The sequence below is a fragment of the Pinus tabuliformis genome, chromosome 4_1 (assembly GCF_031772625.1).
Source record: "Pinus tabuliformis cultivar Carrire ecotype Pingquan chromosome 4_1, CPIR1, whole genome shotgun sequence".
Lineage (NCBI taxonomy): Eukaryota > Viridiplantae > Streptophyta > Pinopsida > Pinales > Pinaceae > Pinus > Pinus tabuliformis.
In genome coordinates, this window is record NC_142303.1 from 316,386,829 (window position 1) to 316,406,537 (window position 19,709).

At 39.9% G+C, this 19,709-nt stretch overlaps 1 protein-coding gene across 3 annotated transcripts in view; it reads left to right on the top strand.

Annotated features, from left to right (window-relative positions):
* Window positions 1–19,709, top strand: part of LOC149175562 (calcineurin B-like protein 3) — a 201,958-nt gene that overhangs the window by 54,084 nt on the left and 128,165 nt on the right. The gene's annotated exons all lie outside the window — the stretch shown is intronic.

Below are 19,709 nucleotides of genomic sequence, written 5' to 3' on the forward strand. Positions count from 1 at the left end.
TGCCCCATCTCCCTCCTAGAGATGTGTGGGCACTCATGGCAAACTCATCCTCGTCAATTTTTGCGGATGTTTCTCATCCTTGTCCTTTTTCTTCAAAGGACACTGGGATGCATAGGGGCCCATCTCGCCACAATTGAACATTTCACCTTTGAAATGTCCTCCTTTCGCTTCAGCTTTTGCTGTCCCTTCGATGCTAGAGCTACGTTTTCCTCCTCCTCCTTCGTCTTTGTGCCACTCCCACTACTGCCATTGAGGTTGACCTTCACTAGATCCCTTCTTAACTACTCCTGTTGAAGAGCCGCTCACATCTCCTCCCATGAAGGTAGTTTTTCGCTGACCAATATGCATTGGATGAAAACTTGCCATTCATCCGAAACTCCATTCAGGGCCATCCTTACCATCGTGGTTCGCTGAGGATTGGACCCCACTGTAGAAGCTGGTCTCTAGTGTCTTGAAGACCTTGAAGATAGAGGTTGAGCCCTTCTCCTTTCTGCATCAAAGTCCGCTATAACTTCTTCTCTAAATACATCTTCCGCTGTTCGGAAGAGCCTTTATATAGAGAAGACAAGTCTTCCCACATCTCTCGGGTTGTATCCTTGCCCTGCAAGTGTGAGACCACATGATCCTGAACTCCATCGAAAATGAGCCTCTTTGCCTTTCCTTGCTCGGCTTTGTACTTCTTCTTTTGATCGTTGTCAGCAGGAACAACTACAACATTATTGACGTAGGCCTCGAGATCATATTCCTCGAGAACAACTGAGATTCTGGTCTTCCATATGACAAAGTTGGAAGCACCTTCCATCCTGTCCTGATCTCTGAGCCCATGTGATGCCATCTCACCTAACTGTCGAACTGACTCCTCTAGTCATTGCTTAGCACTGCTCAGCTGCTTAGCAAGTGAGAAATTTGAACTTTCTGGCAGAAAGTCCTCTGAGGAGAAAATTCCCTTTCTACGTCTCTTCGTTCTTTTCCAACGGATTTCTGCCTCAACAGAAACTACGCCCTTCAAGCACTGCGCTGAGGCTCTGTGTCACTCCCTTTGCCTCTACAAACTCACGAATGAACTGGAAATCGTACCTCTGTCGTCTCACTTAGAGAGAGATTTCCTCAGATTTGCTTCCCGGCAAGGACTGCATAATCCCTTCAAGTGGATTCCAATTGGTGCCAAGTGCAGCTTTTGGCCTCACTGCTCAACACTGGTTCTGCTCTTCCTATTTCAAAATCAATGCTCTGATACCATGTGGAAATTCCTAGACTCGAAGGAACCCCCACTGCAAGATTTCATAATCGATTTTTCCCCTGAGAACTTCTCACCTTAGAAAAACGATTTCCTCAATCTCTCTGTGTGTGTTTCCAAATGAACCCCAAGCCTCCATTTTGTACTTTTCCTGTTGAGTCTTCAACGACCGAGATTAAGTCTCTAATCAATGGCTAAGATTAAAACATGACTTGATCCGCCTTCTAGATCATTCTCACCCATATTTTGATTAATACCCATTAATATTTTAATTTCCCTATGTTTAGACTTAGGAACTCCATTAAAAATACTAATTATTTTAATAAAATACAATCTGGGTGGAATTTCACCAAACGTTTTCTGGGTTCTTTAGAACTCATGTGCCTTAGCCCCTCCACCAATTTTCAAGTCTAGAGCACTCCCAATACTACCAAAAACGAACACCTCTCTAGGAAGGGCCACATCTGTTAGTCCAAGCTACTTTCTAAAAAGCAAGAACTTTTCTTTCGGTAGAGGCTTGGTAAGAATGTCAATGATCTGGTCATCCAATCGCTATATGAAGAAGTCTTACTACTCCTCTTTGCACCATGTCCTGAATATAGTGATATTTTATCTCAATGTGTTTGGACATGTCATGGAACACGAGATTTTCAGCAAGTCGAATCCTACTCTTATTGTCACAGTAAATTACTATAGTATCCAATACTTGCTCAAACAACTCTCCAAAGAGCTTCCATAGCCATACTGCCTCACAGCTAGCCATGCTAGCAACAATGTATTCTGTTCAACCATGCTAAGGGCAACAAACTTTTTCTTTCTGCTCATCCAAGATATCATGGCAGATTCTAAGCTGAAGCAACACCCTGATGTGCTCTTTTTGTCAGTAGAGTTACCAGCCTAATGAACATTAGAGTATCCATGTAGCCTTACATCTTCGATAATATATCTCAATGCAAGATCGATGGTCCCATGCAGGTAACTCAACAAATGCTTTGCAACAAACTTTTGCTTTTAGCTCATCCAAGATATCAATGCAGATCCTAAGCTGAAGAAACACCCTGACGTGCTCTTTCTGTCAGTAGAGTTACCAACCCAATCAACATTAGAGTATGCATGTAGCCTTACATCTTCGATAATATATCTCAATGCAAGATCGATGGTCCCATGCAGGTAACTCAACACATGCTTTGCAACAACCTACATGGGAAAGCGCTGTGCTTTTCCATGGTCCACAGGCTTTATGACTAGAGTAGGGCAGGCTAGGCCGAAGCGTTTGAATAGTTGGATGAGAGCTGTAGTGTTGGCTCGAGGACTGGGCATTATCTCGTCCGAATCCTCAAGGCTAGCAGGCAGGCTGTCTCTTCTACCCAGAAACACTTCCCACAAAGGTCCACCAGTCAGAATGACGACATCCCTTGCTGCTATGATGATGTCTGCGCAAGAAACAATATAATAGCATTCCGTATAGCGGAATAATGCAGCGCTGAAAAATTTGGCCTGTTTTATATATTACTGTGTGGAATGGGTACTATTATGTACCACTTATTGGGTTTTGTGAGCATGTCCATACCTCTGTTATATACATTAAAATTGTAGTTTTTTGACAAACAAAAGTGCAATTTCTTACAGTGTATTGGCAGTAGAAGTACATTTTTTTAAAAAAAATGCACTCATTAATATCTATTGTGGGAGTGGTTCGCAAGGGGAAGGAAAATTATCAAGAGTGGTCTCAGATTACAAAATGATGATCCTCTTGCTCTTGCATTAGAAGTAAAATCTATTATGCATGATATCAAAGTCACTAATGTTTAACTGGACATTCCTCTGATAGCTTTTCTCAAGGCACTTTATCCCACTTACTGAAATTATCTTGAGTCATTGCAAGCAAATGGAAACCTCAAAGATATTACTTTTGACTCCCTTGTGAAAAAATTCGCTAAAAGAGAGAAAGCTTTTGGAAAGAAGACAACTCCTTAGTCTTCTGAAGAGGCTGTGTGTCTTGCACATAGAGAGAAGAATCTTGGTCAAGATTCTTCCAGATGAAGAGGTGGTCGAAGAGGAAGAGGAAAAAATTTCAGAGGTGGGGGGGCAGACACTCTCAAGGAGAAAAGTCAGATTTGCATTGCATACATTGCAAAAAAGATGGATCACATGATGCATCCACATGCAAGTTGCCTTGGGACAGAACTGAGCAGGAAAAACTAATGACAAAGAGAAAGGTAAAGCACCTGAATTTGCTCACTATGTTGTGGCACACTGTAATATTGGAGTAAATGAAGACTTATTTAATGCTTCACTTGCTTCTTGGAAAAATGATTAGTTGCTTGATTCAGGAGCAACTTGCCACATGACTTTTAGAAGAGATTTTTTTGAAGAATTTACTGACAATGTTGATGGAGCAGTATACTTTGCAGACAAATCAAAACTCAAGCCATCAGGGCTTGGTACAATCAGGCTTAAATTGCCTGGTCTTCCAGACTTTCTTCTGCATCATGTTTTATATCTCCCACAGTTGAGGAGAAAGTCGCTGTCCTTGGTCCACATCCACCAGCAAGGACACTCCATTCATATGTTTGATGGCAAGCTTGAGGTGAGAAAAGCATCAGACCACTCACTTGTCATGACGGGGATAGAAGAAGAAAGGCTTCTCAAGCTGCAGGGTACCTCTGCTTGTGCACAAAATTTCTCATACAATTCTCATTATGAAGAAGGTACATTTCCATCAAGTTTATTATGGCATGCTAGATTTGGACACTTGAACTATGATAGCCTCTGCCTGTTGAAGAAAAATGGTGTTACTGGTTTGCCTACAATTCCTAGGAAACTTAAGCAATGTGATGCTTGCAGTCTAGGAAAGCATAGCAAACAATCTTTTCATGATTCACATTCCAGAGCACATAGAAAACTTGAACTCATTCATTCAGATTTATGTGGTTCAATGCCTGTTCCTTTTGCAAATGGAAATAAATATATGATGACATTTTTTGATGACTACACCAGAATGTGTTGGGTTTATTTATTGAAGAACAAATTTGATACTTTTCAAACATTCAATAACTTTCATACATGGATTGAAAATGATGCACAATCTCATATTGGCTCTATTCACACTGATAATGGAAAAGAATACACTTCAAATGAATTTGAAAACCATATTCACCGACATGGGATCAAACATCAAACAATTGTGCCTTATAATCCCCAACAGACCAGAGTAGCTGAAAGAATGAATAGGACAATCTCAAATATGGTGCGCTCCATGATGTTTTTCAAAAATGTAAAATTGATGTTTTGGGCTGGTGCAGTTCTATGTGCTGTATATGTAAAGAATAGATGTCCATCTAATGCTATTAGAAACAAGACTTCTTATGAAATGTGGTATGGGCACATTCCTTCAGTAAAGCATCTCAGATTCTCAGGGTCTTTGGTTCCACATGTTATGCCTTGATACCAAAGGTACATAGAAACAAACTTGGTGCAAGAAGTCGTAAGTGTGTTCCTCGGGTATTCAAACACCTCCTAAGCATACTGTCTCTATGATGAAGTCAATAAAAAGTTTGTTGTATCTAGAGATGTAATCTTTCTTGAATCATCCAAAACTGACAATGTTGTTGAGTGGCAACTTGATCACTTGGATAGATTCGCAAATGCAAAATCATTTCAAGAATTTGATAATCAGATTCCACATCTTGAAGGGGGGATTCCTATACTAGATCAACTTGTGGAATCTTCTTCTGAAGCACTCTCTCCCCTGCATGAAACTCCAACAATGGATGATACTTTGAGTGATGTGATTGATAGAATTGGGAGACTCAATCTTGATTCAGTCCCAACTCAATCAACGGAGCAGCCTGGACCATCTCAGAAAGGTCCCCCAAAGTGGCTGACAAAGACAGTTGAAAGTGTTCATCCTGATGAGGTTGGAAAGACAGGAACTAGAAATTCAACCTGGCAAGATGGAGGTGATGTAGATGACTCTAATTCACCTGTTGATATGGATGTTTCTTATGATTGTGAATTGAATTTGTCTACAGATTTTGAACCAACTGCCTTCAAAGAAGCTTCTTCCCATGATGAATGCAATCCTCTGACTACTCCAATGGAACAAAACTTAAAGCTCACATCCATTGAAGGAAAAGAATTTGAGGATGCAACAAAGTATAGACAACTTGTAGGAAGTCTCAACTACTTGACTACTACCAGACCAGACATTTCGTTTGTCGTTGGAATCTTCTCTAGGTTTATGCAAAAGCCTTGTGAGGGACATTGGTCTACTGCAAAAAGAGTTCTAAAGTGCTTGAAGGGAACTCAAGACTTTGGAATCAAGTATACACAGGTGGGCGACTTTAGCTTGATTGGATACTCTAATTCAGATTTCGATGGAGTCAAAGAAACTAGGGTATCTATTTTGGGTTATGCTACGAGTCTTGGATTAGGAGTTGTCTCCTGGAGATCACGCAAACAATCAGTTCCAACAGATTCCACAACAGAGGCAGAATATGTGGCAGTAGCTGAGGCAACAAAAGAAATTGTGTGGCTCAGGAAAATTCTGGAAGATTTGCAGGTAAAACAAGTACAATCGACTCCACTCATGATTGACAATACCTCGGCAATAAAGTTGGCCAAGAACCCAAATTTCCATGATCGAACGAAGGACATCAATACAAAATATCCTCTGATTCGACATCATGTTGAGGCCAAAACAATCCATCTACGCCATTGTTCTAGTAATGAGCAGATTGCAGACATCTTCACCAAAGCGCTTGGAAGAGAAAAGCTTGAAAGATTCAGAACGATGCTTGGACTCACCAACATCCCTTCAGATTGGGGGGGGGGGAATGTTGACACCTAATCATAGGGATTGGGTGAACAACTGTAATCAGTGCAAATAAATAATAGAGGAAATGGAGAGTCACCGGGAGATGAACTGAACAGTCACTCCCTCTTGTATATAATAATGAACAACCTAAATGATTAACACAATTACATTTGAGGAGTTACCTCCTGGCCTGACATGTATTGATTGCAAAGCATATATCTGGTCTAGTGTTCACTAAGAAAATTAGTGCCTTAATCAATTGGCGGTACTCAGAAGGATTAGCCAAATCAGCTCCTGCAACTTTACCACAAAACTTCTTGAATTCATTTCCATTGGAGTATTCATGGACTTACACTCAGTCATGCCAAACCTTTCAAGTAGTTTGATGACATCTTTTCCTTGAGAAAGGAAAATCTCACCGTATTTCTGCCATACCTCGGCTCAAAAAGTAGTGCATCAAACCAAGGACTTTCATTTCAAATTAAGAAGCTAACTCCCTCTTACACTTGAGAATAAGAGGTTTAGTACTGGTCAAAAATAAATCATCAACATACAATACCAAAATCAAAGTCTTACCTTGGATTGTCTTAAAGTAAAGATTTGGATTTGCATTGCTTTTGGTAAAACCAAACTTCATCATGAAGCTATCTATGTGAGCATACCAAGCTCTTAGAGCTTGCTTCAAACCATAGAGGGATTTATTTGGCCTACACACATGAGTTTTTGGATCATGTATGGTTGGTCTACAAATACTTCTTCTTTAAGGAAACCATGAAGAAAAACAATTTTCACATCCATTTGGTGAAGGGACCATCCTTGGCTAGCAACTAGAGCCACAATAGATCAGATGGTGGTGTAATGAACAACAGGAGCAAAAATTTCATCAACGTCTATTTCCTCTTTTTGAGAGAAACCTCTAGCCACAAATCTAGCTTTATTTTTTTTCAACACTGCCATCAACACCATGTTTAATTTTATACAACCATTTAGAAGATACAACAGATTTACCTTAGGGTCTTGGAACCACTTCCCATACATCATTATGAATGATGGATTCATATTCTTCAGCCATTGCATCTTTCCACACTTGGGCCTTTACAACTTCTTCAAAAGTGCATGGTTAAGCTTAAATAATGTTGCTCATGGCTAAAACATATCCTTGGAACTAACAAGGTTTCTTGCTTTTTCTAAAAATTCCTCTCGGGGCAGCATGTTTATCAGCATCTTGAAGAGTGTCACGAAGCCATAAAGGTCTCCTTTTAGAAGGAGGATCACATGGAGGAGGATCCAAAGGATCCATGGGCTCCATGGGTTCATCAACAAGATTAGTTTTAGCTTCAGGATCTTCTTGTATTTCAAATACATCATCTTGACTATCAACATTAGCAGGAGGAAGAGGAGTGTCTCTTGCTTTTCCAAGAGCTGCATCTTCATCAAATGTTACATCCCTGCTAAATTCTATATTTCTTTGACCAGGTACGTATATTTTGTAAGCTATATATATCACAATAACAAACAAATGTACCTTTTTTACTTGAAGCTTCCAACATGTTCCTTTTCTCTTTTGGGACATGGAAGTAGACAGGACAACCAAAGATCCTCAGGTGCCCAACTTCGGGCTTCTCACCAGTGAAGACTTCTTTAGGAGTCTTGTTGTTTAGGGCACGGTGAGGAGATCTATTTTGAACATAGACAATTGTGTTCACAGCTTCTCCCCATAGAAACTTTGGCCATTTTTGATCATGCAACATAGCTTTGACCGCTTCCATGATAGTTTTATTCTTTCTCTTGACCACACCATTTTGTTAGGGGTTATATGGTACAATGGTCTCTTTTTTGATTCCAACTTCTCTGTAGAAGTCAATGAAATCACTGGAAGTGAACTCTCCTCCATTAGCAAATCTGAAAATTTTGATCTACTTTCCAATTTGTTTTTCTACTAGGGCTTTGTAATCTTTGAACCTGTTAAAAACTTGACTAATATTTTTCAAAAAATAAATCCATGTTTTGCGAGAAAGATCATCCACAAAGATAATATAATACAAGTAATCGCCAAGAGAAGTTATAGGCACTGGTCCTCATAAATCAGATTGTACAAGATGCAATACCTGACTAGTTCTACTTTTGCTTGAAGGGAATAGTCCCTTCACTTTCTTTCCGCATGCGCATCCTTGACAAATGCCATTATGATCAGACCTGATTTCTGACATTCCAGAAACCATCTTTCTCACATGAGGTAATGCTTTATAGTGCAAGTGAGCAAACCTTCGGTGCCAAAGTTCACTTTGATGATTGATGTCATGGATTAGTGCATGAATAGGTCTTTCATTGATTTTGTATAGCACTTCACATCTAGATCCCAGAGTGAGGGCATCTCTCATGTTGAATCTTGATGGCCAAGTGACATGTTTGCCATTTATGAAAACAACTTTCATTCCTGTATCTTCTAAGCTGATATGGATACAAGATTCTTCCTTAAACCAGGTACATATAAAACTTCTTGAAGAGTCAAAGTTTTACCTTGATCCAGATGGAAAGAAATGGAACCAGATCCCTTTATGGGATATGTAGAGTTATCTCCAAGAATTATCTTCAAATCTGTCTTCATCTCAACTAGATTAGAGAGTACTTTGTAACCAATAAAGTGCCTTGAAGCACCACTATCAACCAACCAACTATCACAAGAATCTGTAGGAGATGAATTAGAAAGAGCAGAAACAAGAAAGTACTTTGATTGATACTTAGCGGCATTATTATCATACCTTTGGTTCCTTGAGGAACGATAGTTTCCTCTGCGAGCACAAGGAGCTTCTTTTCTTCTTATGTAATTAGATTTGTTGGAACGATTGATGAAGTTGGATTTTGATGCTCTTTTGTTTTTTGAACAGTCACGAGCATAGTGGCCATGCTTGTGACAATTGTAGCATTGAACTTTTGATAAGTCTCTCGCCCATTGAGAGGAGTTGTTGGGAATAGACTTTCTCAAATAGTGCATTCCTCTTCTTCCTTTCTTTTTTTTCCTTGTACAACAAAGGTAGTAAGTTCTTCCTCCCCATGCTGGGGAATTCTCCCTCTGAAAATCATTTTGGCTTCTTCTTGATTGCACTTTCCTAGGAGCTCATCAAATGTAGGAAACTTTTCATTATTACTGATGGTAGTAATAAAAGTTTCCCAAGAAGGAAGACCTCCAAGCATAATGAGTACCAATTCTTTATCCGAAACTTCACCAGAAGTTAATCGCTGATCTTTGAATTTTGATATCCTCATGAAGTATGCTTGGATGGTTTCTCCTCTGTTCAACTTAACATCCTTGCGCTGATTCTTTAGAGCAATAATTTGATTCAATTTGTTCACTTGATACATTCCAATCAGCTTGCCATACATTTCTTTGGCTTTTTCAAATTGGAGATATAAGTGATGAGGTGGTCTCGAAGAGAGTTAAGGATAATCTTTTTAGATTTGACTTCTCCTTTCTTGTATTTGGCCTTGATAACAACATTGGAGTTTTCAGCTGGTTTTGCTACCTTTCCTTCAACATGTTCTAGAACATCATGTTCCTCAAACGTAATATCCTATTTGGCCTTCCAAGGGAAGAAGTTAGAAGCATCAACCAAATTCTCTTCATTCTTAAAGTAGGAGGAAGACATCTTGATCTGCTCAAAATTTCAACAACAAATAGAAAGGGACAACAAGAGATATTTCAGCTGTAAATAAAATATTTTAGTAGCAAAAGGGAAGAAAAATTTCAGCAGAAAATGAGTAGCAAGTAGAAGGAACAACAAGAAATATTTCAGCAGAAGGAGAGTTTCAAATGGAGCAGACAACAAGCTATATTTCAGTAGAAAGAGAATTTCAAATGGAGCAGACAACAAGCTATATTTTAGCAGAAAGAGAGGTACAAATGGAGTGGACAACAAGAGATATTCCATCAGAAAGAGAGCTGGAAGTGGAGCTGACAATAGGAGATATTCCAACAGAAAGAGAGTTGGAAATGAAGCTTGTCCTCTTGAGCTTGTCTTCACCAAAACCTTGATAACATATTGAAATCCTGATGTTCTATCCTGTTCCAATCACTTGAATTCAAAACTTCTTTATGTTACAAAATAAGTTAAGTAATTGTAGATAAAACATAAACTATATGCACAATGGAAGACAACCAAACTCTCAATGAAACACAGAGAAGTTAGGTCAATAACCAGGGAAAAACCCACAAGGGGAAAACCCAACCATATTCTTCTACCAAAAATCAGTTGTTCAACAAAGATATAAAGTGCAATGAGACAATGGAGTTCACCCAAATTTGAAGAAGATATCTGATAGTAGTAGTCGATGCAAACACTGAATCACTTTGGCTCTCCAAGGTCTGCTCTTGCTCTTCAAGACTCTCTCTCTCTCTCTCAATTTTCCTTTAGACTCTCCAACTCTCTCTTTCTCAAGTTTGAATTCTCCTTTCACAAGCACAAGTAAGTGTGTCAAGTGAAGATGAGAGACACAAATATATAGGAAGAGCATGGAGGTTGAATTCATGAGGGAGTGACTCCTATGCCTTGAGGAGTTACATATGCCAAAATAGGAGTGTAACCTATGCATTTAGGAGGAAAGTGTAACTTATGAATTAAAGAGGTGTAAAGAGTAATCTTTTATGACAAGTCATTAAAGTGTGTAAGAGAGTGTAAGAGGGGCGTAAGAGCATTGAATAGAGAGATGAATGAATCCTTTAAGAGAGAGAGAGTAAAATATGCATTAATTGAAGGGAGTTACATATGGCATTATTGAGTCTCAGAATTAAGAGACTTGAATTTATTTTAATAATAATATAATAATATTATAAAGATGATAACAATAATAATAATAATATTGATGATTAAGTTAAAAATTAAACAATTGAGATTGATTAAAGACAAGTTAAGTGATTTTCCATCCTGTATATATGATTACAAATTGATGGAAGGTGATTTACTATTTTTTGGAAAGTCATGGTTGCAAAAATAGACATGACTTTCTATTTTTAGAAAGTCACTTAAGAAAGGTCAGAAATGAAATTTTATTTAAGGAAATTCATCCCATCGCTACCAATTTCCAATAGAATGGAGTAGAAATTCAGTCCTTGTGGAAACAGAGGGCTGACACAGAATCCCCAATGATATTAAGTCCACAATTCAAGGTAGTTATCTTGAAAAATCTCTCAACACCACTCTAAAAATTGGAAGCCAACCATGGAAAAAATGGGTACTTCCGAATTTGAAAATTTGTGCAACTTCAGATCATCAAGTGATAGATCAATCTTTTGGGGTGAATGCCAAAAGTGGTGAAATTGCTTACAAGATAAAGTCGTAACATCAAGAAGTTTGTGACAAGAGGATTCTCCCAGAAAGAGGGAATGGACGACGAGAAGATTTTTGCTTCTGTCATTGATGATTAAATTCTTAGACTTGAGCATAGACTCAATAAGAGTGATTATTGTTCGAGAGGGAGCATTAACAACAAAAGGACTTGCTTACTTGATAGAGGGAGCAATAATAGAAGGACTTGCTGATGTGACAAAGGGAGCAATAAGAGCAGAAGGACTTGCTTACGTGATTGAGGAAGCATCCATACGGACATGGCCTGGTCACTTCATTCAAGACATGGTGCAGAAAGGAGCAGTAAAGCTCCAGTAATATCCACAGATGAGTAGATTGTGAACATACTTCAAAGATAAGAAGTTCTTGCACAAGAAGATAAGATTACTTGAAGGTCAAATATACTAGAGGCTCTTGATGTTGGATTAGTAGAAGAAATCAAGCTTCTTAAGGACTTGCTTACGTGATTGAGGAAGCATCCATAAGGACATGGCCTGGTCACTTCATTCAAGACATGGTGCAGAAAGGAGCAGTAAAGCTCCAGTAATATCCACAGATGAGGAGATTGTGAACATACTTTAGAGATGAGCTTGGTATGATGCTGAATGTCTCCCTCATTGAGAGGGAGTGATGAGGTCTTTGTAGGATTGGGCAAATCATCTCTTGAACCCATAAAGGACTTTGACCAAGGGAGATGGATACATTCACCTAAGAAGCTAGAAGGACTTTCCTGCGAGAAGGACCTAGCTAGGTCATAAAGGACTTTGACCAGAAAGGTTAATGGCTCAAGGCAATTGTGAAATTTTAAAATAGAAATCCAACTACAGTGATTGATATTATTCCTTCTACTTATTAATTTAGAAATAAGTTATTCACAATGTTTCTATGACAAATATCGAAATAAATTTTACTGCAACCTTCACAATTAAATATTGTGGAAAGTGAATGCAAATAAAAATACTATCACAAGGATAATCATAATGATAGTTATTTTTGGACAATCGTTCCTGGAAAAACCCAGTGTGGGAAAACCGGTGCAGCAGATGAGGGTTTCTTTATTAATCTTTAGCGAAAATCTCATGCACAAGATACAACTAGCAGAATAGAAAAGATATCTCTGTGAGAATTTTACAGACAACTTTCTCACACTTCTTGGCGAGATTCTAATATGGGAGAGGACCTGTTGCCTAGTCTGTCACTCACTGCGTCAGCTTCTGCGTAGGGACTACGTAGTCCCAACGTCTCGGCTTAGGCGCTGTCCCTCTGTGTCACATCTTTTGCACTGTCTCTTTTCTGCTCTACTTCGTCTTCTCCTGCCTCTCGACTGCTGCTGATGCCCTCTTTCCTCCTTACCTGCAACTCTCCCTTTGAATCGATTTCCTCTTGCCGAACTTCGACCAGTGAGGAAATCGATTTTACTCGGGTAACTGAGTATCTGCCTGGTGTGTTTTCCAAATGCCCATCGAAGTTCGTCTTATAATCCTCCAGTTGAGTATTCAACGACCCATATTAGATTCTAATCAATGGCTCAGATCATATTGACTTGATCCTTGTCTTCTTCTTGAAGTTTCCCCACAGTTAGATTAATACCCTTTAATTATTTTAATTCCCAAAGTTTAGACTTATGATTCATTAAAAATAATTAATTATTTTAATAAAATTGTCTCCAGGTGGAATTTCCCAAAACGATTTCTGGGTATTGTGGGATACATGTGCCTAAGCCTCCCTACAAAATTTGAAACTTAGAGCACATCCGATGCTACTAGAAATCAACACTCCCTCTTAGCGAGGAATGTGCTCTAGCAATGCAACCTGCCAAAGCATCACCTTGTTTTGTAACATCTCCCTCTCCGCTGCTGATGTCTAACATCACTGCCCAACAACTACTGCGCAAATGATGCATCTATACTGCTGCTGACCTTGCCACTGCCAACACTACATCTATATTGCAACTCCCTCTCATTTCCTGTCACTGTAACTGAGAAATCACCTGTTTCTGCTACTGAAACAGATTCTCTACCCTACCCATCTGCTTTCTGAAATGAATAAACTTAGCTCTTCCTAGAGCCTTTGTGAGTACGTTTGCTACCTGATCTCCTGTGGGAACATACTGCAGCTGTACTGTCCCACGCTGAACACTGTCTCTGATAAAGTGACATCTGGTATCAATATGTTTTGACCGATCATGAAATACTGGATTCTCAGAGAGTTTGATACAACTCTGATTATCATAGTAAATCCTGGTTGCTTCCATCCTTTTTCTGAACAAACTCACAAGCAATTTTATAACCATATAGCTTCATACGTAGCTGTGCTTGCTGCCATATATTCAACGTCTAATGAGCTCAGAGTTATCGACTTCTATTTCCTATTGCACCAAGAGACCTTTCTTGATCCAACATTGAAGCAGTACCCAGAGGTACTTTTCCAGTCTACTGAACTACTTGCCCAATTTGCATCTGTGAATCCATCCAATCTGACGTCATCTCCTTAGGAGTATTTCAACCCATATTCAACTGTTCCATGCACATACCTGAGAATGTGCATAGTTGCTGCCCAATGCACCCTTTTCGGTTCCACCATGAATTGACTAAGGGTGTTGACAACGAAGCAAATGTTTGGCTTACTATTGACCAGATACATGAGCGACCCAATGAGTTGTCTGTACAAGGTGGGGTCCACCTCCTTGTCTCCTGATGCATCTATTTTCTTTCAGTTGGTGATCATAGGTGTAGCCATGGGTCGACAATCCTGCATTCGGAATCTCTTCATAATCCCTGTAGCATATCTTCCTTGCCCAAGGAAGATCTCCCCATTCTTTTCCTAGACTTCCAATCCTAGAAAAGAATGCATCAACCCCATATCCTTCATGTCGAATTCTGCTTCAAGATTCTTCTTGTAGTTCTGTATGAGCTTAGATGACCCTGTTAGAAACAAGTCTTCCACATATAATACTAGAATAAGTGGCTCATTTTTTACCATTAAATAGTAGAGATTGGGATCAACCTCACTCTTGACGAATCCTAATTGCTGCAAGTAACTATCAATTCGACAATACCATGCTCTGGGTGCCTGTTTGAGCCCATACATGGCTTTCTTTAATCTGCATACATGAGTTCTCTTTTCATGAGTTTCAAAGCCTTCGGGTTGTTCTATATACACCTCTTCTTCTATCACCTCGTTCAAGAATGTTGTCTTGAGATCCATTTGGTGAATCTCCCATCCCATTTGAGCGGCTAGGGATATAACGGATATGATAGAGGTATATCGGGCTACTAGGGCGAAGGTCTCTTCATAGTCTATTCCTTCTTTTTGTGCGTACCCTTTTGCCACGAACCTAGCCTTGTACTTCTCTATACTGCCATCTGCAACATACTTGATCTTGTAGATCCACCTTGATCCTACAACTGATCTATCCTCTGGTCTAGGTACTACTTCCCAGACATCATTTGTCATGATAGAACTATACTCTTCTACCATGGCATCCACTCAAACTTGGTGTTGAATGACTTCCTGAAAGCTAGAGGGTTCTTGAAGCTGTGCTACCAAGGCTTGGAATCTGTCAGGCTGCTTACGCTGCCTCTTCTCGGTTCTAGGTGCTCCAACAAACTCCTCTGCATCCCTTAGTGTCTTCTGTACTTCCCTGCTGGTTCTACCACTAGTGGTGGGAGGCTCAATCAAATCCTCCTCCTGATCTTGTCGTTCCATCTACTGAGAACTATTTGGTTTTCCTTCCACTGAGGAAATACTGGTACTTGTCACTGTACTCGATGCAGGTGTCTGTCCTCCTGCCCGCCCCTGCTGCTGCTGGACTAATGGAACATCTACTGACTGACCTTCTGCTGACATCTCTTGAGATTCTTGAAAGCTCTATCCTCCATTTACATCGCATTTCGTCTCACTACAATCTTCCTGCTGCTAGGAATGTAGATTTTGTATGCCTTTGAGGTCTCACTATATCCTACGAGGTACTGCTTTTCTATAGTCTGATCCATTTTACTGCTCTTCTTGCCTGGAATGTGACAATATGCCACGCTTCCAGATATCTTGAGATGATTGTGTTAATTTTAGGTATGTTCTATGCTTAGAGCAATTTATTTCAATTTTCATAGTTAGCTCAATATCTTCTCCAAATTATCAATCACATCAGCATAATAGTAAATTGTAGATAGAACATAAACATAAATCGCAGAAGACAAGCCAAGACAAGAGGACACAAGATGTGGCGCCAGCCAGGGACAAACCCTAATGTGGGGAAACCCTTGATCAATTCTTCTTATATGTTCTTCAATATTTCAACACAGAGAGAGAGAGAGAGAGAGTACATTTACAACAGAAGTCAACACTTTGACTTATCTAAATAAGAGCATAGATCATCTCTAAGAAGATGATACATGAGGTCGCTGAACTCAGTTGAAGACATGCTGCTTCAACTGATTCTCCAAGGTGACCCCATCGCCTTGCTGCACTTATCATTATGCTGCTCCTCATCATCATGTTGCACCTCACTATGCTGCACCCATCATCACTATGCTGCGTCTCATCCTCTTCACTAGTCATGATTGTACCCATTGCTGTGCTCAATGTATACTGCAAAGTATCATCACACTGCACCACTATCATTAAGCTGCTCTTCATCACATGCTCGCATCACCGGGCTATACTCAATCATTATGCAACACTATACTGCTGTTTATATCACCATGCTGCATCCAACTGCTGCATCTAGATATGTCGCTGCATCCATAGGCTGTATCTTAACATGTTGCATTAACTGTTGTAGTATCCAACCATAATGCTACATCAATATTGTCCACCATGTGACCTTGCTGTCCCATGTATCTTTGCTGCACCATGTGACCTTGTTGTCCCATGTATCTTGCTGCACTATGTAACCTTGCTGTCCCATGTATCTCGCTGCACTATGTAACCTTGTTGTCCCATGTATCATGGCTTCACCATGAACCATTGCTTCACCATGAACCATTGTTTCACCATCAACTTGCAGCACCAAGTACCAGCAACATTGATCTAAATCTAGTCACAACATTTGGCCCAACACACCACACAAACGCTGCTGTTTGTGACTTCATTACTGCTGCAATTTTTGAGACTAGTTAGGGCACACAATAGTTCCTAACCGTCTTCAAATCTGGCCCAGAATTTCCCTTATGAAATGCGACCTACCCTAGTGTGAACCCTTTGCCTCCACGCTAAAGATTAGGGCATAACATGACCCCAAAACAACCCACACTGTCCCTTGCTGTGGTGGTATGGCTTGCGGCCTACCACACAACCTTGTTGTAGCTTACATTCCACACATCAAACCCAAACAACCCTCCTCTGCCTCGGCCCTCTAGGAAGATAACTTGGCCCTCCTAACAACAACTCAACCTTCACATATGACCCTGAAACAGCCTCCAAAAACCCACGCTGTTATGTCTTTCTTACTGCGGCTAGGCCAGGATAGACCTGTGTATTTGGGTAGCGTGAATAGGCCTTCTTCACTGTGCTATGTCTCTCCTTTAGGAAGCGTAGAGGGCAGGTTGGGCAGCGTATAGAATCAGGGGTTTCCTCCCTTGGACTGCGGCTAGGGTAGCTTGTTTAGCCTCCTTTCCTCCTGCATCAAGGGCTTCTAACTCTTAGACTTCTCTTTCACTAAAACCCAAAACAAGTGGAGAGAAATCAAGAGTGAAGTGTGTGCTAATGACTATCAAGTCACCTCCTTTTATACTAAAACGTTGAGCGCATGTGGGGGTTATTTGGTTGCTAGCCGACCTTGACAAATTGTCCCATAACACAAATAAATTCATATCTCCATGAATACTTATTGGAATCGGATGATCTTTAGATCAATCCTACACCTCTCGATGAGAGGGATCCAAGAAAAATATCAGCTGCCATTAATAAGATGACCCACATGGAGTTGGCCCTAGTTCCCAATTTTAACAGATTGACTTCCGACTTCTTCCTTGTGAAGACTCCTTTGGGCGTTTTCTTCCCCAATGCTCTGTGAGGAGTTCTATTTTGGATATACACTACCGTGTTGCAAGCTTCTGCCCATATGAACTTAAGCAGATCCTGATCATACAACATAGCCTTTTTTGCTCCAATAATAGTTCTATTCTTGCGCTCTGCAACTCCCTTCTGCTCCATAGTATAGGGAGTTATCCATTCTCTTTTGATGCCCTCCTTTGCGCAGAAATATTTGAAGTCTTTGTTCGTATATTCTCCACCATTGTCTGAATGCAATACCGTTATCTTTTTCCCTGTCATGTTCTCAACGAGAGGCTTAAACTCTTTGAACCGATCGAATACCTCATCCTTGGTCTTTAAGAAATAGATCCAGGTTTTTCTAGAGTGATCATTAATAAAGGTGATGAAGTATTCGCCACCACTAAGAGCTCTTGTGGACATTGGACCACAAATATCTGAGTGTATCAATCCCAATACTCCTTCCGCTCCGTTTTTACTCCTAGGAAACACTACTTTAGTGTACTTCCCTAGTACGCATCCTCTGCATATATCATCATGCTCAATACTAATGATTGGTACTCCCATCATAGTCTCTTTGAGCATCCTCAATGCTCTGTGGTGTAAGTGTCACATTCACCTGTGCCATATCTCATTCAGTTCCTCTTCACCATTAAGATTGCTGCCTATACATGCAGAACATTAGTGACTTGGATGCTGGTTCCTGCTTCCGTCTGAAATGCTATGCTGCCTCTCCTACTGGAGTACACTTCGTTCTGTTTCCCATAGTAATATGGAAGTCCATTTGTTCTTCTTGATAGCTCGAGAAACGTTCTCGTACTATAATCATATGAGCTGAAGCCCCACTATCAATGTACCAAAATTTTGCCGATGCTGAACTTGACAAACATGCGAATTCTTCTTCTAATCTAGAAGATAATCTGGAGACATCTTGATTTTCCATCCTTCTTAGTGCTATCAATCTTTGACACTTTTTTTGGCCCCAACAATTGCTGCAGAAAAGGTTGCATCTTTACCTGAATACTACTCTGCAATTAAGTTTTTGCGTTGCTTCCTCTGTTACTGGCAATTTCATCCTGGAAATCTTCCTCTCTCTCGACTCACTTAGAGAGGGATTTTCTTATGAAAAATTTGCCCCTTCAGGACTGGTTTGCGCAATTCCTTTGGGGTTTCGATTTTCTGCCTATGCAGTAATTTCAAACTCCCTTCTTCTCTCCAACGCTTGGCTCTTCCGATCTGCACTTATCTCAACTCCGATACCATGTGAAAATTTCAAAATAGAAATCCAACTGTAGTGACTGATATTATTTCTTCTACTTATTAATTCAAAAATAAGTTATTCACAGTGTTTCTACAACAAATATTGAAATAAATTCTACTGCAGCCTTCACAATTAAAATACTGTGGAAAGTAAATGCAAAGAAAAATACTAGCACAAGGATAATCACAATGACAGTTATTTTTGGACAATCGTCCCCGGAAAAACCCAGTGTGGGAAAATTGGTGCAATAGATGAGGGTTTCTTTATTAATCTTCAACAAAAATCTCATGTACAAGATGCAACTAGCAAAATAGAAAATATATCTTTGTGAGAATTTTACAGACAACTTTCTCACACTCCTTGGCGAGATTCTGATTTGGGAGAGGACTTGCTGCCCCCTCTGTCACTCATTGCGTTAGCTTTTGGGTAGGGACTACGCAGTCCCAGCGTCTCTGCTTCTGCGTTGTCCCTCTGTTTCACAACTTCTACACTGTCTCTTCTCTGCTCTTCTTCTTCTGCTACTGACTCTTGACTGCTGCTGATACCCTCTCTCCCACTCACCTGCAACTCTCCCTCTGAATTGATTTCCTCTTGCTGAACTTCGACTAGTGAGGAAATCGATTTTACTTGGGTAACTGAGTATTTGCTTGGTGTGTTTTCCAAATGCCCATCAAAGTCCTTATAATCCTCTAGCTGAGTATTCAACGACCAAGATTAGATTCTAATCAATGGCTCAGATCATATTGATTTGATCCTCGTCTTCTTCTAGAAGTTTCACCCAGAGTTAGATTAATACCCTTTAATTATTTTAATTTCCTAAGTTTAGACTTAGGCATTCATTAAAAATAATTAATTGTTTTAATAACACTGTCTCTGGGTGGAATTTCCCAGAACGATTTATGGGTATTGTGGAATACTTGTGTCTAAGCCTCCCCGCAAAATTTTAGACTTAGAGCACATCCGATGCTACTAGAAATCAATAGCAATTACAAGGGAAATTATAGGATACATTCACGTCCGAAGCTAGAAGGACTTGGCTAGGTCGACTAGAGGTGA